The sequence below is a fragment of the Bubalus bubalis genome, chromosome 7 (genome assembly GCF_019923935.1).
Source record: "Bubalus bubalis isolate 160015118507 breed Murrah chromosome 7, NDDB_SH_1, whole genome shotgun sequence".
In the NCBI taxonomy this organism is placed as follows: domain Eukaryota; kingdom Metazoa; phylum Chordata; class Mammalia; order Artiodactyla; family Bovidae; genus Bubalus; species Bubalus bubalis.
Window position 1 is genome coordinate 72231954 of NC_059163.1, and position 13324 is coordinate 72245277.

At 44.4% G+C, this 13324-nt stretch overlaps 1 non-coding gene across 1 annotated transcript; it reads left to right on the plus strand.

The window, feature by feature from the left end:
* Positions 1–3315: 3315 nt before the first annotated feature.
* Positions 3316–3388, plus strand: TRNAR-UCU. The gene has a single exon. It is a non-coding gene; the product is annotated as a tRNA-Arg (tRNA).
* Positions 3389–13324: the final 9936 nt, after the last annotated feature.

Here is a 13324-nt window from a genome sequence, read left to right on the forward strand (position 1 = left end):
GACTCTTGAGAGTCACTTGGAGTGCAAGGAGATCAAACCAGTCAATATTAAAGGAAATCAATGCTGAATATTCATGGGAGGGGCTGATGCTGAGGATGAAGCTCCAATACTTTGGCCACGTGATGCAGAGAGATGACTCATTGGAAAAGACCCTCATACTGGGAAAGACTGAAGGCAGGAGGAGAAGGGGACGACAGAGGGTGAGATGGTTGGATGGCATCACTGACTCAGTGGACAAGCTCCAGGTTTGAGCAAGCTCCAGGAGATGGTTAAGGACAGGGAAGCCTGGCATGCTGCAGTCCATGGGGTCTCCAAAAGTCAGAAACGACTGAGAGGCTGAACAATAATGACAGCACCGATTGAGCACATACTGGCTTCCAGGCATTGTACTGAGCACTTTCTCATAAGATATCTTATGAGAATTCTGCAGGGAACTGCAGAAATTTCAGAGAAGACAGAAACCGTATCTGTCCTGTTCATTGATGCACATCCAGCACCTAGTGAAGTGAAAAAGCACTTAACACTTTTCCTTGGAAAGATACATGTGCATTTTTGAGTCAAGATTCAACCTACTAAAGGATACTATTCAAACCCAAAATGCCTCCCACTAAGAATTAGTTGGAATGAAGGGCCAGTTTCTGATTTTCTCTACTCCCTCCGTCTATATTCTCTTTTGAAAGAATTATTGTTGTGAGACTAAGGTGCTTTCTTGAGACATTAGATGAGCTGCCCTACAACCTGAAATGGGCCTCTCTTCCCATCTATCCATAATCCACCATCTATCATCCATCCATCCAATGAAGAACCTGTGAAAAAAAACAAAAAAACCTATATCTATCTCTGAAGAGAACTTGATTAGCATTTGCAAAGCAATTAATTAAATTCCATTAAGTGCCAGGCCCTGGGGAGGAGAGAAACTGACTACCATGACCCCTTTTTCCACCTTCAGGGAGCAGTCCAGTCACCCTCCCCCCCTACCCTTCATGATGATGCTCCAGGTCATTCAGAGTAAGTTGAATTTTGTGGTTATCTTCTATATTTGGAAAGCACAAAACCAAATAACTCATCTTAGTAAAATTTCTAATCCAGATGTCTAAAAACTTTTTAAAGTATGAGTCTCTGTAGAACATTCACACTCAGTGCATACATACATTCATTCAAAAAATATTTATGAGCCCCTGCCATAGACCATGGAGAAGGCAATGACACCCCACTCCAGTACTCTTGCCTGGAAAATCCCATGGACGGAGGAGCCTGGTGGGCTACAGTCCATGGGGTCGCGAAGAGTCAGACACAACTGAGCGACTTTACTTTCACTTTTCACTTTCATGCATTGGAGAAGGAAATGGCAACCCACTCCAGTGTTCTTGCCTGGAGAATCCCAGGGACGGGGGAGCCTGGTGGGCTGCCATCTATGGGATCGCATAGAGTCGGACACGACTGAAGCAACTTAGCAGCAGCAGCAGCAGCAGCCATAGACCAGGAACTGTCCAGTGTGAGAGCACAGAGGGGTGACAAGACAGATGGGGTCCTTGCTCCATTGGAGTTTACATTCTGGGTGGGGAAATGACCTTAAGCTAGGAAATACTTCAGGGAACAAGGTAAGTTTAGATAAGATGTTAAGTGCTGCAATACATATGAAACTAGATCAGACTGCTGTGTCAGGATTATGGGGTAGACAGTGCCTAGGGTGGGACAGCCATGAAAGGCCTCACCGAGGAGGGACATTGGGAGCCATTCCCATCCCCCATCTCACCCTCTTGGCTCCCAGACATGCCCCTCCCCAGCTGGAAGAATCCTTGTCTCACAGAGCCACTGACAGACTTCCCTGAGGTGGGGAGAAGAAAACAAAACAACCACATTCTTTGAAGAGGGGTTTGCCCAAGCTCGAGTCCTGCTTTCTAGAAGGAAGTTTTTGCAGAACCTGAATTAACACATCTTGCAGTTAATCTGAAGGCTGTCCCACCATGACCCAGAGTACACATCAGAGACGGGTCATCTGCTCTCAGTGGAGTGGGTTGTTTATTTCCCTTTGTTTAGCAACCAAGGCTCTGCTCCCCTCCCCTCAACCCAGAAGTTAATAACCAAACAGTGACTGTCACTAACTCAGCAGAAGGATGGGTTCTACACTCAGTCATCCAGAAATTGCCTAGGACCAAGGCTTTTCATGGCCTGACACTTGGACACAAAGCCTGACACTGACAAGCGATCTCTCAACAATTTCTCCAGGGCCAGCAACCATCTCAGTCTGACTCCAATGTGTAATTTGTGATTCCCTTCGTGCTCTCTGCCTGCCAACCCTCCCAGGAAGGTCACTTCATTTGCATCTGGGCACCTGGTTGAGCTTCGCTCAGTTGTTTCATCCATGTCCCCCTCTTTGTGATCCCATGGACTGTAGCCTGCCAGGCTCCTCAGTCCATGGGATTCTCTAGGCAGGAATACTGGATTGGGTTGCTGTGCCCTCCTCCAGGGGATCTTCCTGACCTAGGAATTGAACCCATCTCTCTGGCATTTCCTGCATTGCAGGCTGGTTCTTTACACACGGAGCTACCTGGGAACCCCTTGGGCACCTGGCATCTTCTTTTAAAGGCTGGTTAAAAAGCTTTCTGGAGAAGGCAATGGCAACCCACTCCAGTACTCCTGCCTAGAGAATCCCATGGATGGAGGAGCCTGGTGGGCTACAGTCCATGGGGTCGTGAAGAGTCAGACACAACTGAACGACTTCACTTTCACGCATTGGAGAAGGAAATGGCAACCCACTCCAGTATTCTTGCCTGGAGAATCCCAGAGACGGGAACCTGGTGGGCTGCCATCTGTGGGGTCGCACAGAGTCGAACACGACTGATGCGACTTAGCAGCAGCAGCAAAAAGCTTTCACCTGCTTCCAGCGAGAATGTTGGAGCAGATTCCTGTTTCAATTCACATCCCTCAGGAATGTGTGTAATCCCATTTAAGATGCTTGATTAAGTCTTTAGAACCCAAATCAAGTTGGGGACTTTTCAATGCCAAGAGCGTGGCCTGTCATGAGATGGAAACGTTCCTAATCAAACATTGTCCTGGAGAGAAGTCTGTTTTGTCTGGTTCAAAGCATACAAAGACGAATTCCTGTAAGAAATAGCAGCCATTCCCACATACAAATTCTTCTAAGCCAACTCAGATCCTTCAGCCAAAGAGGGCACATGTACTGTTAGACAGACTTGGCCTCTGACAGAATCCAGAGAGAAGGAGCTGTATCATCAGACCTCATTTTGCAACACACCCTCCCCAGCTGCCCAGCCGTGCTGGTGGAAGAACTTAAGAATCAAATATGGGACTTCTCTGGTGGTCCAGTGGCCAGGACTCTGCACTTCTAATGCAGGGGGCCCAGGTTTGATCCCTGGTCAGGGCTCTGGATCCCATACACTGAAACTAAGAGTCTGCATGCCGCAACTAAAGATCCCACATGCCGTAATGAAAATTGAAGAACTCAAGTGCCACAACTAAGACCCAGGGCAGCCAAATAAGTAGATAAATATTTTAAAAAATAATTATAATGATAAATAAAAAAGAGAACCAAATGCACTGAGCAATTATTGATATGAAAAGTATGCTACCACATCATGGAACAAGTCAGTAGGAAAGTCTCCTTCTTGATCTCTCCCTCCAAGTGCAATAGCAGCACCCATCTACAGAAACTATGAAGCAAGCAGAGAAGCTACCAAGGTGAGTGGTCTCAACCCTTGCAGAGCCCATGCCATCTCCCAAAGCCAACCCAAGGAAAGCCCATGGCTTCGAGGTAGCAACCCAAGGCATCAGAGTCCTCATCACAACGTGGAAGGAAAGCAGAGGACCTGCTTTAAGACCACATCTGGGTTAACGTGAAAACTGGTGTGTATTTCAACAGGCAAGAATTCACTTGCCAAGTTCTATCAAAGGACTGTTTTTCCTCTGAGAGCACCTGGTGTGATTTGGCATATATGAATACCTGAATAGTTTCCCTCCAACACTGCTGAGCTGGAACTAAAGGGTCTATAAACTATGAAATGAGAAAGGGACGTGGTGCAGCTTAATGCTAATGACCACTCAGGTGATGGGGCTGGGCTTCCACATTCTTACAGCTCCCGGAACCAGAATCTGATTAGTAACTCTTTTAAGGCTGAATATACAGTCTGCCCCAAATGCTTCTAAATAAAGGGAGTGTTATGGGCTGCCATCAATCTTTCCCTCCTGTTAATCATTCAAGCATGCACATTGTGCACACAAGGTGACTATTAAGAAATTAACCCTTTAAGGGTTTTTTTTTTTTTTTTAAATTTCAAGATTTGGCTGAACTTGAGGATGATCCTCTTTTCCCCTCCCCATCCCCATTCCTTTTAACTAAGGATCTGAATTCATCTACTACAACAGCAGTCCCCAACCTCAGGGATCTAATGCCTGATGATCTGAGGTGGAGCTGATGCAATAATAGAAATAAAGTGCACAATAAGTGTAATGTACTTGAATCATCCCCAAACCAACCCCCGCCCCCCCCCCCCCCCTCCCCCGGTACCCAGTCCATGGAAAAATTATCTTACACGAAACTGGTCCCGTGTGTCAAAAAGTTTCAGTGACTGCTCCAGTATAGTCTGTTAAAGGTGTAAATAAACAAGTTACTAAATAACCTGGTGATAAAAGCCAGGGAAATTATTTCTATTTTTAAAAAACGTATTTGTATTAGGATCACTGCCCTTGATTACAGAACTAGAAGCACTTATAGACCTGAAATTTCCTTTTCTCAAGTTGTGTTGTTTTCATTGCTTCTGGAGTGGAATACCTAATCTATTTGCTTCACTGTGTGACCTTGCTTTTCAATTCTGTGCATTTCTGCAAAAGATGTTGGCAATTCTTTTGTGTTTTTGCTTATGTGGTGATTTGGGAGATGGGATCCTGATGGGGAGGAAGGAAAGGTGTGATGTAAAAATTGGTAAAGCATTAATGATACAGAGCTCATCTTATAGCTTTCATTTTAGATTTACTTTACTTCATAGATTTGCAAAATTACTAATAATACGTGTAATCTTTCCCCCAACACTGGCTTTTTTTTTTTTTTTAATGTGTCTGTGTATCTGCTCAAAGTCAGAAGCCAATTAGTCATTTTAGGATTTTCTTTCAATTTTAATACCCACCCACCTCCAACCAATTACCAAAGCTAGGTGATTCCACTTCTGAACTCTCCAGTAGAAGAGCCAGGTGCCCTGATGTCATTCAGGACCCAGTATTGTCTCCCAGGGCAGGGTGCAGTCCCATAGCCAGGCTTCCTAGTACCAGTCTGGCCTTCCACACACCCAGCCTCCACACTGTGCCAGTATGATGCCTTAAGAGCCCAACTTTCCACATCTACGAAGCCCCTCCTCAGAACCCATCCATGATCCCTTCTTGCCTCCCCCAGACCAACTAGGGGCCCTTCTTCAAAATGCCCCCACCCTCCTCCCTTGTAAGGGCTTTCCTGGTGGCTTAATGGCACCCCACTCCAGTACTCTTGCCTGGAAAATCCCATGGACGGAGGAGCCTGGTAGGCTGCAATCCATGGGGTCGCTAACAGTCGGACACGACTGAGCGACTTCACTTTCACTTTTCACTTGCATGCATTGGAGAAGGAAATGGCAACCCACTCTAGTGTTATTTCCTGGAGAATCCCAGGGACAGGGCAGCCTAGCGGGCTGCCTCCGTCTATGGGGTCGCACAGAGTCGGACACGACAGAACTGACTTAGCAGCAGCAGCAGCAGCAGACCATAAAGGTAAAGAACCCACCTGCAATGCAGGAGACACGGGTTTGATCCCTGGATTGGGAAGATCCCCTGGAGGAGGGTTTGGCAACCCGTTCCAGTATTCTTGCCTGGAGAATCCCATGGACAGAGGAGCCTGGTGAGCTATACAGCCCATGGGGTTGCAAAGAGTTGGACACGACTGAGAAACTAACACTCCTCCCTTGTAAGGGATCACACTGTAATTTAATTTTGCTTGTAAAACTATCTCCCTCACTAGACTGTGAGCAGTCCAAAGTTGGAACTGTGATTTTTCCCAGGGCCCCACATAGAAAATGCTCCACGGATGCTCGTAAGAAAAGGAAAGGAAGAGGGACAATGGGAAACTTTGAGCTCTGTGTGTTGTGATACCCCAAGATATGGCTTGTCACCCTGCTCAGCTAATTGCTTAGAATAAAAAAGGACATGCCAGAGGAGAGGCCATTGGCTGGCATACACACTCCGCTCCCATTTGGGGAGACTCTCCGGGCAGCAGGGCCAACTTCTTGCACACATGACCTGGGCAGTTGTCCAGCACTCCACACTGGGAGGGTCCTTGAAATTGGTTTGATGTTCTATTGTCACTATGCCGAAATTCTTAATACATTTTTAACAACGATCCCTATGTTTTTCTTTTGTACTGGGCTTTGCAAATTATATAGCTGGTCCTGCCTGGTGAGTATTGAAGTCGGGGACAAGGGGCTGGGGGCTCAGATCCTCCTGCTTTTCATCCCCTGGTGAAGAAAGACCAAGTTCCTGTCCTCTGGTGCACAGACTCACCAAGCGTTCATTATCATTTTATAGTCTTTCTGCATATCTGTCTACCTCTATTTTTCAAAGTCATGTAGTCATGGATGAATTTAATAAAATACATGTTTATTTAAAAGAGTTTCCTAATTTAAAATGGCATTTTAGCATGAGATGTAGTTTGTACAGGAGAAGGTCACAGTTGAGTTCCAGCATATCTTTACTTTTTTAACAGTCACCATATTCCTTTGTCTAGGATAGAAAAGTATCTGCAGGCTCAGACTCTTCCTCAAGTTTAATAGAGCTATCTGCTTAGATTTGAACACCTTGTTACTTCCCACCCCTGGGAGCCAGGTGCCCAGGGACACCTCAGCTCCCACCAGGAGATGAAGAGGTGATGAGATTCTCTTGTAGGATGGCCATGATGGTCGATTTCAGTAAAAGAAATAAAGGATACGGCACATCCCTCCCAGCCTCCCCTTCAGCTCTTACCTGTTTCCCCAGCCTGCACCTTCAGGCACCCACTAATTGTGAGAGTCCCCACCAACTCTAATAGATACTCTTTTTATTGAGGCAGTGCGGTTGGGTTGCTACTAGTTGAAACAGGGAGACTTCTTCCTAAAGAACCATAAACATTCAACCACTTTTGCTAGAGCCTCTTTTTCTTTTCACTCACTCACACTCCCAGCATCAGACATAGGGATATTTGCTGATAGACAGCACACCTTTCTCCAGAGCCTCGGCCCTATCCCCAGGCCCACAGGTGGGGCACTTTGCCATTTGATGGAATTCAGTATTGTTGTTGGTTTTGCATTCACCTCTCTTCCTCCTCCTGCTCTTCTGAGTAATAACATCTAAGGATTTTTAGTCTGACCAGGTTCTCAGTCGGCTCTGAACCCTCTGTGTATCCTGAGAGCAGTATTGTGGAGCAATTGTGAGCTCAGAGTCTGACTCCAGACTGTTGGATTAGAACCATGTATGTGAGATATAAACAACAAAAAGTACCCATCTCCAGCACCAGTGTGAAGTTAAATGAGCTGAAGTATATGCTACACTTAGCCAGTGCCTGGTAAGCAGTGCTTATGCTTGCTATTATTGTTAATCCTGCATCATTTAACCCTCTCAGCAGCCCAAGGAGGGAGGTTTTATTAGTATCATTATCATTCCCATTTTGTAGATGAGAAAACTGAAGGGCAGAGAAATCAAGAAACTTGCCCAGAGTGACCCTTTAGTAAGTGGTGAGGCCATCAAAAATGGCCTGAGATGGTCTCATTCTAGAAGCAAGCTCTCTCACCACTAAGAACCACCACCTTCCCCAGGGGAACACCCAGCTGACTGTGGACCACAGATATTTATTTCTCCAGGTCTAACACATTCTTTGCAATCCTATGCCTGGGTCCTATATGCATAAACCTGCCAGCTGATAACAGGGCCTACAGAATTGCCTTTGTTTTTCACCGAGTCCTCTGGCCACCAATCCCCAATGTGATATGGAGGCTGGGGAAGGAGTTCAGAATGGGGTGAAGGTGGGAGTAAAGGGCTGGGCCTGGTGGTGTAGGGGCAGTAAGAGATGATGTGAGGGAACAGTATGGTTCCTGGGAGAAATATGGTGGATCAATACTTCCTGCCTTCTCATGGGGCTTCCTCCACTGCAGAGGCTGAAAGTTAAGGTCTATAATTCCCAGATGCACTTGGGGTTCCTGCAACCAGAAGGAAGCAGTGAGGGAGAGACCACACTTGGGCTGCTTCCACTGCTTCTGCTGGCAAGTACCATTGCTTCGGAGTCTGGAATTTCCATGATGTTTTCCCATCCAGCTGGTAGTGTCCACTTATAAAAGATAGTAGTGCCTTCTGTGTCCCCACGAGCTGCAGCACGGTTCTCAGAACTATTCCTGAAAGCTCAGTGTGGTCCCTCCAGCCTCTTGAGTAATTCTGTGGTGGTGGTGGTGGTTCAGTCACTAAGTCGTGTCCAACTCTTGGGACCCCATGGGCTCCTCTGTCCATGGGATTCTCTAGGCAAGAATACTGGAGTGGGTGGCCATTTCCTTCTCCAGCACAGCATTAAATCTCCTTCAGCCTAAACTCACTAGGGAGCTAGAGTGGATTATGTCTCTGCCATTGAATCCTGACTGATACAGCATCTGAGAAGTGGAAAATTGACCATGACTGAGGGGTGACATGTCTCATTATCAAATATTGTATTTTTAAAAAAAGTATAGAGAAAAATATGACAAACATCTGTATCCACTACCCAGATTAAGAAAAAAATTACGGTTAAAACTGATGATACCCTGTTTCCCCTTTATCATTTGAAGCCCCTTCTCCTACCCCAAGGACTTAACAGCGTAAAATGCCTATACGTATGTTTACCTTTTTACTCCTTAAGTAGCTCTGTGACAAATATAACATGATTTTTCATGTATCTGTCCACAACGTTCTTGTTTTTGTTTTTCAACATTAAGTTTTTGAGATTTGCCAGTACTGATACTCAATTGCCTTATTTATTCTTTTAATGACTGGATGGTATTTCATACATGAAGGTATTTCTTGTGTGATTTCAGCAGCTTACTCTGCTATTGATAAGGAATGTAGTTTAACTTTCTAAGGTCTATGGGGGTGGAACTTCAAATGTCTTCAGAGCAAATGGGTTAGAGAAACACACAAAACACTCTAGGGATAACAGGCAGACTAGTGTCCATGAAGACTGAGATGTTTGCATTTACTTCTTAAAGCAGTGCCCTGGCTGAGCTAATCTCACCCCGGGGGAGCAGGATCATCATGGGGTTCCACTCTTGTGTCCCCAAGACATGCCACAGAGGCTGTCCATGACAGCCAAGGCCCCATGGCAGACAGAACCAGACTTGCTACCAGGAAATGAAAATTGGGATCAAAGCAGGTAACTGGCTTGTGCAGTCCCTGAAGCCGTGTCCCCCAGGTTCTGGGAAGATGCTGATGAGTTCACTGACCAAACATGAAGAAATTCCAGCACCTTTGCCAGAAATTCTGGATGAAAGGATTCAGGAGCTTTTATCCCCAGGGCTTACAATTGGTTAATTACTCTGTCACCCAAAGTTACTGAATCATAAAAAGTAGACACACATTTGCTATGATTCAGCTCCAGTCAGCAGAACTGGACCCTGTTGTGGGGAAAAGGGAAAAGAGCAGGCCTTTGCAGTGGAGCACACATAAACCCCCCTTCCTGCCACTTCCTGTGTGTGTGAACCTGGACAAACAGCTCCCTGCCTCTGAGTATTAGTCACCTTGTCTCTAAAAGTGAGGTGAGAGTAAAGTGTTAGTCCCTCAGTTGTGTCCAACTCTTTGGGACCCCATGGACTGTAGCCTGCCAGGCTCCTCTGTCCATAGGACTTCCCAGGCAAGAATACTGGAGTGGGTTGCCAGTTCCTTCTCTAGGAATTACAGGGAGTCACCAAATTTTTGACAAGAATGAAGACAATAAAGCAGCTTGTATTGCTTAGAGGTGGGGGGGTGGGGGGAAAAAAAACAATTCCTAGTAGCATTCTCTGAGTGCTTAGATCAAGTTATACTAAAGCCAAAACCCCAACTCTTGGGGTTTATAGTTTAATCTGTTTGTCTTGCTTAAGCCAGTTTGAGTTGGGCTTTCTATCACTTGCAGGATAGTAAGCCTTGACCAGTATTGTCTCGCTAGGAAACTGTGAGGATTAATCAAGATGGCACGACATGAACCTACTAAGGATCAGATTTCCTTGCCCTGCCTTGTTCTTGAAAGTGAAAGTCGCTCAGTCGTGTCTGACTCTTTGCCATCCCATGGACTGTAGCCTGTCAGTCTTCTCTGTTCATGGAATTCTCCAGACCAGAATACTGGAGCCGTTCCCTTCTCCAGGGGATCTTTCTTACCAAGCCAGGGAGTAAACCCGGGTCTCCCACACTGCAGGCAGATTCTTTACCATCTGAGCCACCAGGAAAGCCAAATCTATCTTAATTTAACTCCTTTTTCTTTTTTTGGTTGCACTACGTTGCTTGAAGGTGATGGCACCCCACTCCAGTACTCTTGCCTGGAAAACCCCATGGATGGAGGGGCCTGGTGGGCTGCAGTCCATGGGGTCGCTAGGGGTCGGACATGACTGAGTGACTTCACTTTCACTTTTCACTTTCATGCATTGGAGAAGGAAATGGCAACCCACTACTCCAGTGTTCTTGCCTGGAGAATCCCAGGGACAGAGGAGCCTGGTGGGCTGCCGTCTATGGGGTCGCACAGAGTCGGACACGACTGAAGTGACTCAGCAGCAGCACGTTGCTTGAAGGGGTCTTAGTTCCCTGACCAAGCATTGAACCCAGGCTCTTGGCAGTGAGAACAAAGAGTCCTAACCACTGAGACACCAGGGAATTTCCTTCATTTAACTCCTTTAAAAATTTTACGTAGTTCTAAAATCATTCTGGGTTTCTGTAAATGTCTCAAAACTATGATATATTAGAAACTTGAAAAAATTAAAAAGCTTACCTTAACCATATGATCTAGCAACCTTCAATTCAGTTCAGTTCAGTCACTCAGTCATGTCCGACTCTTTGCAACCCCATGAACCACAGCATTCCAGGCCTCCCTGTCCATCACCAACTCCCAGAGTTCACCCAAACCCATGTCCATCGAGACGGTGATGCCATCCAACCATCACATCCTCTGTCGTCCCCTTCTCCTCCTGTCCTCAATCTTTCCCAGCATCAGGGTCTTCCAATGAGTCAGCTTTTCACATCAGGTGGCCAAAATATTGGAGTTTCAGCTTCAACATCAGTCCTTCCAATGAACACCCAGGACTGATCTCCTTTAGGATGGACTGGTTGGATCTCCTTGCTAGCAATCTTACTCCTAGGCAAATATACAGAAAAGATGAAAACCCTTCTTTGAAAAAATACATACATCCCAGTGTTCACAGAGGCACTATTTACAACAGCTAAGATGTGGAACCAACTCAAATACCCATCAACAGATGAGTGGTTTAAGATGTAGTATGTAAATACATATACTATTCAGCCATAAAAAAAGAATGAAATACTGCTATTTGCAGCAATATGGGTAGACCTAGAGAATATCGTACTAAGTGAAGTAAGTCAGATAGAGAAAGATAAATATTGTATAATATCACTTATTGTGGAATCAGAAAATAATACAGATGAGTCTATATACAAAACAGAAACAGATTCATGGTCATAGAAAAGAAGCCTATGGATACCAAAGGGGAAATTCAGGGGTGAGGGATAAATTAGGATTATGGATTAGTAGATAAAACTGCTATACTTAAAATAGACAAGCAACAAGGATCTACTATACAGCACAGGGAACTATATTCAATATCAAATAATAACTTTTAATGGAAAATAATCTGAAGTATATATGTGTTTATATAATAAGAATTATTATTTATATTTTATGTGTGTGTTCTAAATTGCTTCAGTCGTGTTCGACTCTTTGTGACTCATACAGACCTATGGACTTTAGCCCTCCAGGCTGCTCTGTCCATGGGATTCTCCAAGCAAGAATACTGGAGTGGGTTTCCATGCCCTCCTCCAGGGAATCTTCCTGACCCAGGGATTGAACTTGCTTCTTTTATGTCTCTTGCATTGGTAGGCAGGTTCTTTACCACTACTGCCACCTTGGAAGCCCATTTATATTATATACACACATGTATATCAGATTATTATCCATATACTATAGATATATTTATGACCAAATCACTTTGCTGTAGGCCTGAAACTAACACAATATTGTAAATCAACTATACCTCCAAAAAACGAAAATTAGAGTTTAAAAGGCGCTTTAGCTTAGAAAAGATTGTTAGGTAAAATAATAGCTTTCTTAAAATACTCGAGGATGTCACAGGGAAAAGAAATAGACGTCAACCTGCAGAGCAGAATTGGGTGACTGGGCAGAAGTCAGAGGATGCATGGCTTCCAAGTGAGGACAAACTCGAGTAACAAGCTCTGGGTTGCATCTCAGGGGGAGGTTTCTCAGCACAGGGGATGCTCGTGTTGAGAGTGGACAGCCTCTGACTGCTGTAACACAGATTCCCACTTCAAGGGCACATTACAGGGTGACCACTAAGCCCCTCACTTAGGATTCTAAATAAAGTGCCAAATACAACTACTACTTCTGCCTTCGATGTAAGAGTATCTCTGATTTTTCCATTAAAAAGGGATTTTGAACAATTTGAGGATACAAACTTTTAGGAAGTCAGAGGAATAGTTAGATATGCTTTCCTATCTTTAATTTATGATATCAGCTACATAAAGGTTTGCATTGATATATTATGTAAAATTATCACGTGTGAATTTAGAAAAGTTGCTTTATCCATTCTCACATTTAGTGAAATAACATTCAAGCCCTTCACATGTACTTTGGCATTACTTTCTTTTTTATTAGAGTCATTTTTCAGCCATATAATGTTGGGTTTGTTCAATAATGTTTAACTTTTAGAGCTGTGCCTTTATGACTATAAAAAACAACTCCAAGATAAGCATTCTGGCAGAAAAAAATACCTTTTTTATTGCAAGTCTAACACTTTCCAGCCCTTAACCTCTCTGGTCCTACTGTAAGTGATTTTTTTTAAAGTAAGTTTTCTTAGAAACTCAACTATTACAGTTTAGCAGAATAAACCATGCTTAGTAACTAATAGAATATTCTCTGAATAAAAGAAGATACAAAACTACATGTATGATATGTTCCAAGCAAAATATGATGAAAAGTTGGACTAGATATGTAGGTGCAAACAAAAATAATAGAAGGAATATAACAGAAAGTTAGCAGCAGCTATCTCTGAATTGTGGTTATTATACACACCAT